Source organism: Cololabis saira, chromosome 14, assembly GCF_033807715.1.
Source record: "Cololabis saira isolate AMF1-May2022 chromosome 14, fColSai1.1, whole genome shotgun sequence".
In the NCBI taxonomy this organism is placed as follows: domain Eukaryota; kingdom Metazoa; phylum Chordata; class Actinopteri; order Beloniformes; family Belonidae; genus Cololabis; species Cololabis saira.
The window spans coordinates 24,921,931-24,939,362 of record NC_084600.1 but is presented as its reverse complement, the minus strand read 5'-3'; the positions used below and the strand labels follow the sequence as shown (position 1 = coordinate 24,939,362).

At 43.4% G+C, this 17,432-nt stretch overlaps 1 protein-coding gene across 1 annotated transcript in view; it reads right to left on the bottom strand.

The window, feature by feature from the left end:
* Positions 1–17,432, bottom strand: part of opcml (opioid binding protein/cell adhesion molecule-like) — a 564,503-nt gene that overhangs the window by 432,680 nt on the left and 114,391 nt on the right. The window lies entirely within an intron of this gene.

The window sequence follows — 17,432 nt, the reverse complement described above, 5'->3', positions numbered from 1 at the left end:
TCCCGTTAGCGGTCCCGTTAGCGGTTCCGTTAGCGGTTGTTAGCGGCTCGGTTAGCGATTCCGTTAGCGGCTCGGTTAGCGGTCCCGTTAGCGATCCCGTTAGCGATCCCGTTAGCGGTTCAGTTAGCGGTTCTGTTAGCGGTCCTGTTAGCGGTTCCGTTAGCGGTTGTTAGCGGTCCCGTTAGCGACCCCATTAGCGGCTCCGTTAGCGATCCCGTTAGCGATCCCGTTAGCGGTCCCGTTAGCGGTCCCGTTAGCGGTCCCGTTAGCGGTTCCGTTAGCGATCCCATTAGCGGTCCCGTTAGCGGTCCCGTTAGCGGTCCCGTTAGCGGTTGTTAGCGGCTCGGTTAGCGATTCCGTTAACGGCTCGGTTAGCGGTCCCGTTAGCGATCCCGTTAGCGATCCCGTTAGCGGTTCAGTTAGCGGTTCTGTTAGCGGTACTGTTAGCGGTTTCGTTAGCGGTTGTTAGCGGTCCCGTTAGCGACCCCATTAGCGGCTCCGTTAGCGATCCCGTTAGCGATCCCGTTAGCGGTCCCGTTAGCGGCCCCGTTAGCGGTCCCGTTAGCGGTCCCGTTAGCGGTTCCGTTAGCGATCCCATTAGCGGTCCCGTTAGCGGTTCCGTTAGCGGTTGTTAGCGGCTGGTTAGCGATTCCGTTAGCGGCTCGGTTAGCGGTCCCGTTAGCGATCCCTTTAGCGATCCCGTTAGCGGTTCAGTTAGCGATCCCGTTAGAGGTTCCGTTAGCGGTTCTGTTAGCTATCCCGTTAGCGGTCTTGTTAGCGGTTCTATTAGCCTATTACATATTTTCTGTAATAACTTTTGAATGGTTTGACATAGTGAGTCATGGGTGGTGTCAAATGACTAAGTATCGAGTCCTTGACCTTCATGTGTGCAAATAAGCCCCGCGATCATCCGGCAGTAGTCCGTGGCACTTCAAAATTTCCCGGGAATTTTGTCTAGTTAGTGCCACGGCTGCGCCACGTGGCACGCCTCCTCCATTGAGCTGCGCAAGCTCAATGGAGGAGGAGTGCCTCGTGCGCAGCACGAGGCACTCATACTATTGCTCAGGCTTATTTATTTATTCTTTATTCTTCCGTAAAAACTTCGGCGCGTAACTAGTCCCGCAGCTTTGAGAAAACGCGAAAAGTAAAAACGTAGAAACGTGCGCCTTAATCGGGAATCGATGGGTATGACTTTTATAAGCGATTGGCGTGCACGTTTTTGCGCAACGTGCACAAACGTGCGCTTTTTGCCCCATCCGGAACGCATTGCGTGAACTTTGGGGCCTCACCACTCGCACACCGTTACTCGAAAAATTATGAACCGATTTAGAAAGTTGTAGGCCCTGAATTTAACTACAGTCCTGTGGATTTTCAGAACGATGGCACGAATAGTTTTTGCACGGAGTGCAAAAACATTTCCAAATTTCCAAACTAATGGGGAGATTTTCCCATGTATTTGTATGGGGCAGCATTTCACACTGTGGGTGGGAGGAGGTTAAAAAAAAAAAAAAATCACCTTTTTTCTGAGTCACGTATCTTTCTCATACTTGCACGTAGAAACGTCATTCAAACTTCAAAACGGAGGAAAACTTCTCTTCTCTCTCTAAACCCTGGACTGTTTTTTCCTAAAATGTACACTTTTCAAGATATGAGCCCTCAAGCGAGGACTGGAAATCACTTTTTTTCAAATCTAGAGCACGGGAGTCAGTTTGCTAGAGTGTAGTTACACTGAAAAAAAAACATGATTTCTTATTTGTAACTCGAGGTCACGGCCAAACCGTAAAAGGTAGACAGATCATTTTTGGTCAGAATATAGACATAGGTGTTGTGATTTATAAAATGTGACTTTCACAGGCGTGGTGTGCACAAAATTTTAACGGTGGAGCCAACAGACACGCCAATTCCTGTCTGTCTCTTCATTGACTCCCATGTTAAATGAAGTTTTCTTAAAAAAAATCTCATTTTTGTTTTCGAATTGCCGTTACTAACACATTTTAAGGAATATCTGAATAAAATTAAGATTGTCAGAATCTTCCGGGTTCTGTCTCTCTCACAATGTCTTTGTTTTTCTGCTAGGAGCTACAGTTTGTTTACAAGGTGAAGTTATTTGAGGCTTGTCAAATCCGAAGAACTAGCTGAGTCATTCCAATACAATATACACTACCATACTTCCGGGTCATGTGACCCAGAACTAGTCACATGACCCACTCAATGCAGACTTCATAATACTTTACCTTGGATAATGGAGGAATCTGAACCCTGACCTTTTGACCTTACATGATCCCCAGTCCTGCTGGGGACAGGTTCATGGGATATATATGTATATTATTATTATTATACATATAAATATTTACATTTGTATATTATATATACATATTAGCCCCGCCCCTTCTTCTGATTGGCCGATACGTTATAGTCCAATATCTTTTGAATGGTTTGACATAGAGACTCACGGGTGGTATCAAATGACTAAGTATCAAGCCCCTGACCCTCATTGGTGCAAATTAGCCCCGCCCCTTCTTCTGATTGGCCGATACGTTATAGTCCAATATCTTTTGAATGGTTTGACATAGAGACTCACGGGTGGTATCAAATGACTAAGTATCGAGTCCCTGACCCTCATTGGTGCAAATTAGCCCCGCCCCTTCTTCTGATTGGCTGATACGTTATAGTCCAATATCTTTTGAATGGTTTGACATACAGAGACATGGGTGGTGTCAAATGACTAAGTATCGAGTCCCTGACCCTCATTGGTGCAAATTAGCCACGCCCCTTCTTCTGATTGGCCGATACGTTATAGTCCAATATCTTTTGAATGGTTTGACATACAGAGACATGGGTGGTGTCAAATGACCAAGTATCGAGTCCCTGACCCTCATTGGTGCAAATTAGCCACGCCCCTTCTTCTGATTGGCCGATACGTTATAGTCCAATATCTTTTGAATGGTTTGACATAGAGAGTCATGGGTGGTGTCAAATGACCAAGTATCGAGTCCTTGACCTTCATGGGTGCATCCCGCGATCATCCGGCAGTAGTCCGTGGCACTTCAAAATTTCCCGGGAATTTTGGTCTAGTTAGTGCCACGGCTGCGCCACGTGGCACTCCTCCTCCATTGAGATGCGCAAGCTCAATGGAGGAGGAGTGCCTCGTGCGCAGCACGAGGCACTCATACTATTGCTCAGGCTTATTAGTGCCACGGCTGCGCCACGTGGCACTCCTCCTCCATTGAGATGCGCAAGCTCAATGGAGGAGGAGTGCCTCGTGCGCAGCACGAGGCACTCATACTATTGCTCAGGCTTATTATTATTATTTATTTATTCTTCCGTAAAAACTTCGGCGCGTAACTAGTCCCACAGCTTTGAGAAAACGCGAAAAGTAAAAACGTAGAAACGTGCGCCTTAATCGGGAATCGATGGGTATGACTTTTATTAGCGATTGACGTGCACGTTTTTGCGCAACGTGCACAAACGTGCGCTTTTTGCCCCATCCGGAACGCATTGTGTGAACTTTGGGGCCTCACCACTCGCACACCGTTACTCGAAAAATTCTGAACCGATTTAGAAAGTTGTAGGCCCTGAATTTAACTACAGTCCTGTGGATTTTCAGAGCGATGGCACAAATAGTTTTTGCACGAAGTGCAAAAACATTTCCAAATTTCCAAACTAATGGGGAGACCATTTTGCCATGTATTCCTATGGCGCCATTCAAAGCGGATGGGAAAATGTCGAGAAAAAAGACAAAATTCACCTTTTTTCAGAGTCACGTATCTTTCTCATACTTGCACGTAGAAACGTCATTCAAACTTCAAAACGGAGGAAAACTTCTCTTCTCTCTCTAAACCCCGGACTGTTTTTTCCTAAAATGTACACTTTTCAAGATATGAGCCCTCAAGCGAGGTCTGGAAATCACTTTTTTTCAAATCTAGAGCACGGGAGTCAGTTTGCTAGAGTGTAGTTACACTGAAAAAAAAACATGATTTCTTATTTGTAACTCGAGGTCACGGCCAAACCGTAAAAGGTAGACAGATCATTTTTGGTCAGAATATAGACATAGGTGTTGTGATTTATAAAATGTGACTTTCACAGGCGTGGTGTGCACAAAATTTTAACGGTGGAGCCAACAGACACGCCAATTCCTGTCTGTCTCTTCATTGACTCCCATGTTAAATGAAGTTTTCTTAAAAAAAATCTCATTTTTGTTTTCGAATTGCCGTTACTAACACATTTTAAGGAATATCTGAATAAAATTAAGATTGTCAGAATCTTCCGGGTTCTGTCTCTCTCACGATGTCTTTGTTTTTCTGATAGGAGCTACAGTTTGATTACAAGGTGAAGTTATTTGAGGCTTGTCAAATCCAAAAAACTAGCTGAGTCATTCCAATACAATATACACTACCATACTTCCGGGTCATGTGACCCAGAACTGGTCACATGACACATCAATGCAGACTTCATAATACTTTACCTTGGATAATGGAGGAATCTGAACCCTGACCTTACATGATCCCCATTTTATTTTTATAGGATGTTAGTGTTATTATGGGATGGCAGGTGTTTTTATAGGATGTTAGTGTTATTATGGGATGGCAGGTGTTTTTTTAAGGTTTTTAGCGTTATTATGGGATGGCAGGTGTTTTTATAGGATGTTAGTGTTATTATGGGATGGTAGGTGTTTATTATGGGATGGTAGTGTTATTGGTGTTAGCGGTCCCGTTAGCGGTTCTGTTAGCGGTCCTGTTAGCGATCCCGTTAGCGGTCCAGTTAGCGATCCCGTTAGCGGTCCAGTTAGCGACCCCGTTAGCAATCCCGTTAGCGGTCCCGTTAGCGGTTGTTAGAGATCCCGTTAGCGATCCCGTTAGCGGCTCGGTTAGCGGTCCCGTTAGCGATCCCGTTAGCGATCCCGTTAGCGGTCCCGTTAGCGGTCCCATTAGCGGTTCCGTTAGCGATCCCGTTAGCGGTCCCGTTAGCGGTCCCGTTAGCGGTTCCGTTAGCGGTTGTTAGCGGCTCGGTTAGCGATTCCGTTAGCGGCTCGGTTAGCGGTCCCGTTAGCGATCCCGTTAGCGATCCCGTTAGCGGTTCAGTTAGCGGTTCTGTTAGCGGTCCTGTTAGCGGTTCCGTTAGCGGTTGTTAGCGGTCCCGTTAGCGACCCCATTAGCGGCTCCGATAGCGATCCCGTTAGCGATCCCGTTAGCGGTCCCGTTAGCGGTCCCGTTAGCGGTCCCGTTAGCGGTTCCGTTAGCGATCCCATTAGCGGTCCCGTTAGCGGTCCCGTTAGCGGTCCCGTTAGCGGTTGTTAGCGGCTCGGTTAGCGATTCCGTTAACGGCTCGGTTAGCGGTCCCGTTAGCGATCCCGTTAGCGATCCCGTTAGCGGTTCAGTTAGCGGTTCTGTTAGCGGTACTGTTAGCGGTTTCGTTAGCGGTTGTTAGCGGTCCCGTTAGCGACCCCATTAGCGGCTCCGTTAGCGATCCCGTTAGCGATCCCGTTAGCGGTCCCGTTAGCGGTTCCGTTAGCGATCCCATTAGCGGTCCCGTTAGCGGTCCCGTTAGCGGTCCCGTTAGCGGTTCCGTTAGCGGTTGTTAGCGGCTCGGTTAGCGATTCCGTTAGCGGCTCGGTTAGCGGTCCCGTTAGCGGCCCCGTTAGCGATCCCTTTAGTGATCCCGTTAGCGGTTCAGTTAGCGATCTCGTTAGAGGTTCCGTTAGCGGTTCTGTTAGCTATCCCGTTAGCGGTCCCGTTAGCGGTCTTGTTAGCGGTTCTATTAACCTATTACATATTTTCTGTAATAACTTTTGAATGGTTTGACATAGAGAGTCATGGGTGGTGTCAAATGACTAAGTATCGAGTCCTTGACCTTCATGGGTGCAAATAAGCCCCGCGATCATCCGGCAGTAGTCCGTGGCACTTCAAAATTTCCCGGGAATTTTGTCTAGTTAGTGCCACGGCTGCGCCACGTGGCACGCCTCCTCCATTGAGCTGCGCAAGCTCAATGGAGGAGGAGTGCCTCGTGCGCAGCACGAGGCACTCATACTATTGCTCAGGCTTATTATTATTTATATATTCTTCCGTAAAAACTTTGTCCGGCTACTCCTCCTACAGCTTTGAGAAAACGCGAAAAGTAAAAACGTAGAAACGTGCGCCTTAATCGGGAATCGATGGGTATGACTTTTATTAGCGATTGGCGTGCACGTTTTTGCGCAACGTGCACAAACGTGCGCTTTTTGCCCCATCCGGAACGCATTGCGTGAACTTTGGGGCCTCACCACTCGCACACCGTTACTCGAAAAATTCTGAACCGATTTAGAAAGTTGTAGGCCCTGAATTTAACTACAGTCCTGTGGATTTTCAGAACGATGGCACGAATAGTTTTTGCACGAAGTGCAAAAACATTTCCAAATTTCCAAACTAATGGGGAAGATTTTCCCATGCATTTCAATGGCGCCATTATAAGCGGATGGGAAAATGTTGAGAAAAAAAGACAAAATTCACCTTTTTTCCGAGTCACGTATCTTTCTCATACTTGCACGTAGAAACGTCATTCAAACATCAAAACGGAGGAAAACTTCTCTTCTCTCTCCAAACCCCGGACTGTTTTTTCCTAAAATGTACACTTTTCAAGATATGAGCCCTCAAGCGAGGACTGGAAATCACTTTTTTTCAAATCTAGAGCACGGGAGTCAGTTTGCTAGAGTGTAGTTACACTGAAAAAAAAACATGATTTCTTATTTGTAACTCGAGGTCACGGCCAAACCGTAAAAGGTAGACAGATCATTTTTGGTCAGAATATAGACATAGGTGTTGTGATTTATAAAATGTGACTTTGACAGGCGTGGTGTGCACAAAACTTTAACGGGGGGCCCAACAGACGCGCCAATTCCTGTCTCGCTGTTCATTGACTCCCATGTTAAAAAACATTTTCTTAAAAAAAATCTAATTTTTGTTTTCGAATTGCCGTTACTAACACATTTTAAGGAATATCTGAATGAAAATAAGATTGACAGAATGTTCTGGGTTCTCCGTCTCTCACGATGTTTTCATATTTCTGCTAAGAGCTACGGTTTGACCGCAAAGTGGAGTGATTTGAGGTTTGTCACAACCGAAAATCTAGCTGTCATTCCCGCTCCCTCTGTATCAGCTTCTTGTTGCCCCTAACAACCAGAGCACAGCTGTGCTGATTAGACTGACCCAGACCTGGTCACATGACACAGTCATTACAGACTTCATGTAATATAACCTGGATAATGGAAAAATCTGAACCCTGACCTTTTGACCTTACATGATCCCCAGTCCTGCTGGGAACAGGTTCATTGGATATATATGTATATTATTATTATTATACTTATAAATATTTACATTTGTATATTATATATACAAATTAGCCCCGCCCCTTCTTCTGATTGGCCGATACGTTAAAGTCCAATATCTTTTGAATGGTTTGACATACAGAGTAATGGGTGGTGTCAAATGACTAAGTATCGAGTCCCTGACCCTCATTCGTGCAAATTAGCCACGCCCCTTCTTCTGATTGGCTGATACGTTAAAGTCCAATATCTTTTGAATGGTTTGACATACAGAGACATGGGTGGTGTCAAATGACTAAGTATGGAGTCCCCGACCCTCATTGGTGCAAATTAGCCACGCCCCTTATTCTGATTGGCCGATACGTTAAAGTCTAATATCTTTTGAATGGTTTGACATACAGAGACATGGGTGGTGTCAAATGACTAAGTATCGAGTCCCTGACCCTCATTGGTGCAAATTAGCCACGCCCCTTCTTCTGATTGGCTGATACGTTAAAGTCCAATATCTTTTGAATGGTTTGACATACAGAGACATGGGTGGTGTCAAATGACTAAGTATCGAGTCCCTGACCCTCATTGGTGCAAATTAGCCCCGCCCCTTCTTCTGATTGGCCGATACGTTATAGTCCAATATCTTTTGAATGGTTTGACATAGAGAGTCATGGGTGGTGTCAAATGACTAAGTATCGAGTCCTTGACCTTCATGGGTGCATCCCGCGATCATCCGGCAGTAGTCCGTGGCACTTCAAAATTTCCAGGGAATTTTGTCTAGTTATTATTATTATTCCATATTCTTCCGTATGAACTTCGGCGCGTAACTAGTTGCGCAGCTTTGAGAAAACTCAAAAAGTAAAAACGTAGAAACGTGCGACTTAATCGGGACTTCATGGGAATGACTTTTATTAGCGATTGGCGTGCACGTTTTTGCGCAACGTGCACAAACGTGCGCTTTTTGCCCCATCGTGAACGCATTGCGTGAACTTTGGGGCCTCAACACTCGCACACCGTTACTCGAAAAATTATGAACCGATTTAGAAAGTTGTAGGCCCTGAATTTAACTACAGTCCTGTGGATTTTCAGAACGATGGCACGAATAGTTTTTGCACGAAGTGCAAAAACATTTCCAAATTTCCAAACTAATGGGGAAGATTTTCCCATGTATTTGTATGGGGCAGCATTTCACACTGTGGGTGTGAAATGTCCGGTGAAGGTTAAAAAAAAAAAAAAATCACCTTTTTTCTGAGTCACCTATCTTTCTCATACTTGCACGTAGAAACGTCATTCAAACTTCAAAACGGAGGAAAACTTCTCTTCTCTCTCTAAACCCCGGACTGTTTTTTCCTAAAATGTACACTTTTCAAGATATGAGCCTTCAAGCGAGGACTAAAAAACCCCCTTTTTCAAATCTAGAGTGGAGCTTCGAATTGATCAGAGTGAGCAGAACCCTGAAAAAATGACCATAATTTTTATTTGTAACTCGACCTCACGGCCGAACCGTAAAAGCTGGACAGATAATTTTTGGTCAGAATGTAGACATACATTTTGGTATTCTTAAAATGTGACTTTGACAGGCGTGGTGTGCACAAAATTTAAACGGGGAGACTAAGAGCCATGCCAATTCCTGTCTCGCTGTCCATTCACTGCAATGTTAAAATAAAATTTCTTCAAAAAAATCTCATTTTTGTTTTCGAATTGCCGTTACTAACACATTTTAAGGAATATCTGATGAAAATTAAGATTGTCAGAATCTTCCGGGTTCTGTCTCTCTCACGATGTCTTTGTTTTTCTGCTAGGAGCTACAGTTTGATTACAAGGTGAAGTTATTTGAGGCTTGTCAAATCCGAAGAACTAGCTGAGTCATTCCAATACAATATACACTACCATACTTCCGGGTCATGTGACCCAGAACTAGTCACATGACCCACTCAATGCAGACTTCATAATACTTTACCTTGGATAATGGAGGAATCTGAACCCTGACCTTACATGATCCCCAGTCCTGCTGGGGACAGGTTCATGGGATATATATGTATATTATTATTATTATACATATAAATATTTACATTTGTATATTATATATACATATTAGCCCCGCCCCTTCTTCTGATTGGCCGATACGTTATAGTCCAATATCTTTTGAATGGTTTGACATAGAGAGTCACGGGTGGTATCAAATGACTAAGTATCGAGCCCCTGACCCTCATTGGTGCAAATTAGCCACGCCCCTTCTTCTGATTGGCTGATACGTTAAAGTCCAATATCTTTTGAATGGTTTGACGTACAGAGACATGGGTGGTGTCAAATGACTAAGTATCGAGTCCCTGACCCTCATTGGTGCAAATTAGCCACGCCCCTTCTTCTGATTGGCCGATACGTTATAGTCCAATATCTTTTGAATGGTTTGACATACAGAGACATGGGTGGTGTCAAATGACTAAGTATCGAGTCCCTGACCCTCATTGGTGCAAATTAGCCACGCCCCTTCTTCTGATTGGCTGATACGTTAAAGTCCAATATCTTTTGAATGGTTTGACATACAGAGACATGGGTGGTGTCAAATGACTAAGTATCGAGTCCCTGACCCTCATTGGTGCAAATTAGCCCCGCCCCTTCTTCTGATTGGCTGATACGTTAAAGTCCAATATCTTTTGAATGGTTTGACATACAGAGACATGGGTGGTGTCAAATGACTAAGTATGGAGTCCCTGACACTCATTGGCACAAATTAGCCACGCCCCTTCTTCTGATTGGCCGATACGTTATAGTCCAATATCTTTTGAATGGTTTGACATACAGAGACATGGGTGGTGTCAAATGACTAAGTATCGAGTCCCTGACCCTCATTGGTGAAAATTAGCCCCGCCCCTTCTTCTGATTGGCCGATACGTTATAGTCCAATATCTTTTGAATGGTTTGACATAGAGAGTCATGGGTGGTGTCAAATGACAAAGTATCGAGTCCTTGACCTTCATGGGTGCATCCCGCGATCATCCGGCAGTAGTCCGTGGCACTTCAAAATTTCCCGGGAATTTTGTCTAGTTAGTGCCACGGCTGCGCCACGTGGCACGCCTCCTCCATTGAGATGCGCAAGCTCAATGGAGGAGGAGTGCCTCGTGCGCAGCACGAGGCACTCATACTATTGCTCAGGCTTATTTATTATTCCATATTCTTCCGTAAAAACTTCGGCGCGTAACTAGTCCCGCAGCTTTGAGAAAACGCGAAAAGTAAAAACGTAGAAACGTGCGCCTTAATCGGGAATCGATGGGTATGACTTTTATAAGCGATTGGCGTGCACGTTTTTGCGCAACGTGCACAAACGTGCGCTTTTTGCCCCATCCGGAACGCATTGCGTGAACTTTGGGGCCTTACCACTCGCACACCGTTACTCGAAAAATTCTGATCCGATTTAGAAAGTTGTAGGCCCTGAATTTAACTACAGTCCTGTGGATTTTCAGAACGATGGCACGAATAGTTTTTGCACGAAGTGCAAAAACATTTCCAAATTTCCAAACTAATGGGGAAGATTTTCCCATGCATTTCAATGGCGCCATTATAAGCGGATGGGAAAATGTTGAGAAAAAAAAGACAAAATTCACCTTTTTTCCGAGTCACGTATCTTTCTCATACTTGCACGTAGAAACGTCATTCAAACTTCAAAACGGAGGAAAACTTCTCTTCTCTCTCCAAACCCGAAACTGTTTTTTCCTAAAATGTACACTATTCAAGATATGAGCCCTCAAGCGAGGACTGGAAATCACTTTTTTTCAAATCTAGAGCACGGGAGTCAGTTTGCTAGAGTGTAGTTACACTGAAAAAAAAACATGATTTCTTATTTGTAACTCGAGGTCACGGCCAAACCGTAAAAGGTAGACAGATAATTTTTGGTCAGAATATAGACATAGGTTTTGTGATTCATAAAATGTTACTTTGACAGGCGTGGTGTGCACAAAATTTTAACGGGGGAGCCAACAGACACGCCAGTTCCTGTCTCGCCCTTCATTGACTCCCATGTTAAATGAAGTTTTCTTAAAAAAAATCTCATTTTTGTTTTCGAATTGCCGTTACTAACACATTTTAAGGAATATCTGTATGAAAATAACATTTAGATAATCTGGTAGGTTCTCCGTTTCTCAAAATGTTTTCGTTTTTCTGCTAAGAGCTACGGTTTGAGCGCAAAGTGGAGTGATTTCAGGTTTGTCACAACCGAAAATCCAGCTGAGTCATTCCCGCTCCCTCTGTATCAGGTTCTTGTTGCCCCTAGCAACCAGAGCTCAGCTATTGACTGATTAGACTGACCCAGAACTGGTCACATGACTCACTCAGTACAGACTTTATAGTATAACCTGGAAAATGGAGAAATCTGAACCCTGACCTTTTAACCTTAGATGAACACACACACACACACACACACACACACACACACACACACACACACACACACACACACACACACACACACACACACACACACACACACACACACACACACACACACACACACACACGATAGGTGTTATTATGGGATGGCAGGTGTTTTTATAGGATGTTAGTGTTATTATGGGATGTCAGGTGTTTTTATAGGATGTTAGTGTTATTATGGGATGGCAGGTGTTTTTATAGGATGTTAGTGTTATTATGGGATGGCAGGTGTTTTTATAGGATGTTAGTGTTATTATGGGATGGCAGGTGTTTTTATAGGATGTTAGTGTTATTATGGGATGGCAGGTGTTTTTATAAGATGTTAGTGTTATTATGGGATGGCAGGTGTTTTTATAAGATGTTAGTGTTATTATGGGATGTTAGTGTTATTATGGGATGGTAGGTGTTTATTATGGGATGGTAGTGTTATTGGTGTTAGCGGTCCCGTTAGCGGTTCTGTTAGCGGCCCTGTTAGCGATCCCGTTAGCGGTCCAGTTAGCGATCCCGTTAGCGGTCCAGTTAGCGACCCCGTTAGCGGTCCCGTTAGCAATCCCGTTAGCGGTCCCGTTAGCGGTTGTTAGCGATCCCGTTAGCGATCCCGTTAGCGGCTCAGTTAGCGGTCCCGTTAGCGGTCCCGTTAGCGGTTCAGTTAGCGATTCCGTTAGCGATCCCGTTAGCGGCCCCGTTAGCGGTCCCGTTAGCGGTCCAGTTAGCGACCCCGTTAGCGGTCCCGTTAGCAATCCCATTAGCGGTCCCGTTAGCGGTTCCGCTAGCGGTTGTTAGCGATCCCGTTAGCGGCCCCGTTAGCGGTTCTGTTAGCGGTCCCGTTAGCGGTTCCGTTAGCGGTTGTTAGCGGTCCCGTTAGCGACCCCATTAGCGGCTCGGTTAGCGGCTCGGTTAGCGGCTCGGTTAGCGCTCCCATTAGCGATCCCGTTAGCGGTCCCGTTAGCGGTCCCGTTAGCGGTCCCGTTAGCGATCCCATTAGCGGTCCCGTTAGCGGTCCCGCTAGCGGTCCCGTTAGCGGTTGTTAGCGGCTCGGTTAGCGATTCCGTTAGCCGCTCGGTTAGCGGTCCCGTTAGCGGTCCCGTTAGCGATCCCTTTAGCTATCCCGTTGGCGGTTCAGTTAGCGATCCCGTTAGAGGTTCCATTAGCGGTTCTGTTAGCTATCCCGTTAGCGGTTCCGTTAGCGGTCTTGTTAGCGGTTCTATTAGCCTAATACATATTTTCTGTAATAACTTTTGAATGGTTTGACATAGAGAGTCATGGGTGGTGTCAAATGACTAAGTATCGAGTCCTTGACCTTCATGGGTGCAAATAAGCCCCGCGATCATCCGGCAGTAGTCCGTGGCACTTCAAAATTTCCCGGGAATTTTGTCTAGTTGTTTATATCATCTTGTAACTTGTGAAATTACAACACTGTGTTGCAAGCCTGTATATGGCTATACTCGTTTCACAGCTGTGAGAGATTCTGTCACCAACTCTGTATACAAGAGTAGGCATTTCTGGCAACAATTCGGCTACTTTTCTAAAGTACAACGATCATTAGTTCTCTCCCCTTCATGGATGATGCCGAGTGAAACATCAACTCACTATTTCACCTCACCGGGATATACAGCAATAATGTCCGATTGTCATTTGAGGAGCTTTTTTTGTGCAGACCTTGTACCTCATCTTTAAAATCGTCTCATCTGTCCTGCTTTAAGTGCTTTTTTCTTCTGTTGATGGGTTTGTTTGCATTTTTGCCACTTAGAGACCATGAAAACAAGCAAACAAAAACAAACAAACAAAAAAACAACCTGGACCTATCTTCTTCACTTAAGTGAAGAAGTTACAGTAGGTGTGTGCTTAATGTTCAACTTTCTTTAGCAGCTCATCTCAACCTATGTCAGTCCGCTGTTTGTTCAGTATATGTTCAGCAATAGCAAAATCATTAATGCTGGAGGCTGAAAAGACAAAAGTGAAGTAGCAGTCACTGTAAACCTTTACTTTCACTTTCATAAATTAGCTTCCAGGGGGAAAAAAAAAATCTAAAACAGAATCAAGGAGATCGTCAAAACAAGTTTGTTGCCAGACCAGATGCTGGAGTGTATGTGAGTGCATCTTGTACTCATGTACTACCAATTCATCAGAGTTTGCTGAAGGCAACCTCAAAGGCTCTCTTTAGTGTTCGCTTCCAGTGCAGCAACAAAATTCAACTATGTCTTTGGGCATTAGATTAACACTGGATTAACATTATGAAGCAGTGAATTGAATACCAAACCACAATCTTTTGCAGATCCTAGACATGTATTTTTCTTCATAATACTCAAAATGATTCAGTGTCTAAACCCAGTCTGGAAGTGGCTACCTTAACTTAGCCAAAAAATGTGATTCTTAAACTGAAATGATCATCTGTGTTCATATTTTAGTGTTTTGATAGGTAACAAGCAGCATTTTTAGTGATAATAGAAGAGGAAGACTGATTAATCTGATACTTATTGGCTATTTTTCTAATAATCCCAATCATTCACAGAAGCACCTATACTGGTTGATCTGTAGATAATATGTACACTAAATACAAACACAAAATGTTGAGAAAGAAATTATTACAAGCAAAAGTCAGCACTTAGTGTGACCCCCCCTCAGAGCAAATTAGATATCTAACTCTTTTTAATGAGACTGGCCCCTACAGATGTTTGTAATATTCATTATGGTTCTATTCTAGTTATGTTTCCAAGAGCCAGCTTCCTTAAATGTATCTGTCTTAAAGGCAAGTAAATGTGGATGTGAAGACTAGTAACATCAGACTGGATATGATAAGTGTTAACTGAGTGCATATTGGCAATAACTAAAACATTGTAAAAGTAAAAAATACATAAAAGTTTAAACCCTCCCCATTAATCAATGTACAGTAAAGAAACTAATTCATTTTTTTTATTGTACTATAAACATCAATGTATAAGGGAGATGGTCAATCGAGAGAGGAACCAAAGAAACTTGAAAAAATTAGAAAAGAAGGTCACTGTAGTGTTTACCACAACGTCACAAGACCAGTGTCTAGAATCTAGATTTTATTTTTATTTTGTCAGTGCTCTCGCTAGTCTCAGGTAGGCTGACTCTTGACCACAGTGAACTGAACACTTCGGGAGAAAGCTTTGGCAGTCGTTTGTTGACCTCAACTTCAAATGAATCCAGAGTTTTTCATAAAATAACCTTATGTAAACTGTCCATGTTCAAACATTGCACTTCCCTTTTCATACTGAGGAGATCTGGATCCTGATGGTAGCTGGAAGTTAATTCCCTCTGATTCATCATTGTTTATTAATTTGCTGACAGTTTAAGGATTTCTTTAAATGAATAGTTAACTTACTGAGTCAACGGTTTTTTATAATTTAATAGTGTGGCTTTGGGAAACATATCTGTTTAGATTTGAATAGCTTAAGACACTACTGGATGAATTTGAGGTGCAAAATATGAAAAATGTACACCGATAATTTGCAGCCTCTGCATATATGATTCATTATCATCTTAGACATGATTGCAAGCTCATAATACGTTAAATAACATGATATAATGTTGTCTTTTAATCCATGACATCATAGAGGGTGGATATTCTTTGCACTGTACGGCTTCTTCCAGACAACAGAAATCTGCAATGGTCACCTTAAAGGTGGGTGTTTACAACAGCACAGCAATTATTGATTGTGGATCTGCTAGTACCTGTAGTTCTAAATAACTACTTAACTTTTGTTTTTAAAATGTGTCCAAAGCAACGTTTTTCTGCTTTTCAGGGAAGGTTGACCTGTTTTATGAACAGGGCCAAGTGTGCCACTACATTTGCCAAATATCTGTGCTGTTCCAACACTAGAACAAGAAATAAGCTGTGTTGTTGCATTGTCAACAAGCGTGTCTTCATTTTATGCTCGTTCTCATTCTAGCAAGGTAAGAAAAGTCAATTAATTACCTAAGTCTCATGCAACAAAAGCAATCCGTTTCATTATTGCATTTGCATGCACAACAAAACTAAGCTTTTAATCTGACAAGACAATATTAAACCTTAATCCAAATAAGATCATAATTATACTAAACAATATTAATAAAAATACATTTTATTTATAGGTGCACTCAAAAACACCATACTTGAAGTAAGAAACAAACAATAAGACCATAATACCAGCAGCAGTTGAAAGCTCTGCTCCCCAAGGTTGGAAAACGGACAGAGAGAACAGTCAAGTGGATGGAGGAGGATGATCTGATGGTACGGGAGGGAGTGACAATGTGAAGTGATTCACACAGATTTGAGGGGGGGGGGGCATTAGTAATAATAATACATTTTATTTACAGGCACCTTTCAAAGTACCCAGGGTCACCTACAAGCAGATACAACAACAACAATCACACAGAACAATGCAACATAAAACAGCAAAACAATAAAACACGGACAACAAACTTCAAACAATAAGCAATTTTAGAAAGACTTGAACGTCTGTTAAGAGTCAGTATTGGGTATGTGATGTGGGAGAGAATTCAGAGACAAGGGGCAGATTGGCTGAAGGACATGGAGAGCATGGTGACTATACCAGCAGACGGATCTGTGAGCTGGAAGGAGGACAAAGACCTGACACTCTGAGATGCTGTGTTGATGTGTAAAAGTTCAGATAGATCATGGGGGCGAGGCCATGGATGGTCTCGAGAGTAAATATCAGAATCCTATACTCAATGTGCATTTTGATGGGGTGGCTGTTTTATTAAAGGAAATTTGAAGAAATTCACGACTTGGTTTTCTGACATTCACTCAACTCAGTCATGGCTCTTGGCACTCATCGTTCACTGCATCCAACTAAATCAGGAGATACTCGTGCCCCCTTCACCTCCCCCTCTATTCTGTTGGTCTCTAGCTTTCATTACACGTTTTTAGGTTGGATCCCGCCATTATCGCTGGATGGTGAATGTCTGTTTAACGAGCATTGGGTAATATAAACGCAAGGTGTGTTATTTGCCACCTCGTGCCTGAAGGTGAGTTGAGGGGAGGTGAGTCAGGAGGCGTTATCTGCGTAACATATTGTACGATGTGTTGGTGTGTAGAATGACATATTATCCCTACATCACCCCTCCATGTCCAGGCTGCAAATAAATCGGGAATCCGCAAATCCAAATCTGGCTAAGGTTGACCTGGCCCAGAGTCAATGAATTATAAATAATGATAATTATTCGTATATAATTCTTATGAATTGTGAGTATACATATTTAATACAGCTGCCCTGGTCTATAGTCAGGACAAAGGAGGGGTTGGAATTGTGACAAAAAAAACCCAAATTGACAAAAAAAGTTTTGCTCCCTTTTTATCTCTCCCACGACTCTATTCTTCTCTCCTTCAGCATTCATTACAGTTATATACACCTTGCTTTTTTATGCCTTTCAATTGGATTCTCCTTGGCGTTCAACAACGCAGCTCTGCAATGGCAATGCACAGTTCAGCTTATGGTCTTTAGACATCTTTTGACAGTGTCATGCCAGATACTCGCACACTACCACGGTCAGCAGCAGCCTTCTGAGCACCGGTCCTTGTCAAATAACTGTTTCAGTTATTTGTGTTCAGTAACTGTTTTATTTACTTTGGTTCACAACAGAGGCTTAACCGACTGCTCTCACTTGTGTATTCTATACTTCCGCATACACATTCAACATGTCCCTCTGATTGGTTACAAGGTAAGACTCAGATTCACGCGTTACTTTA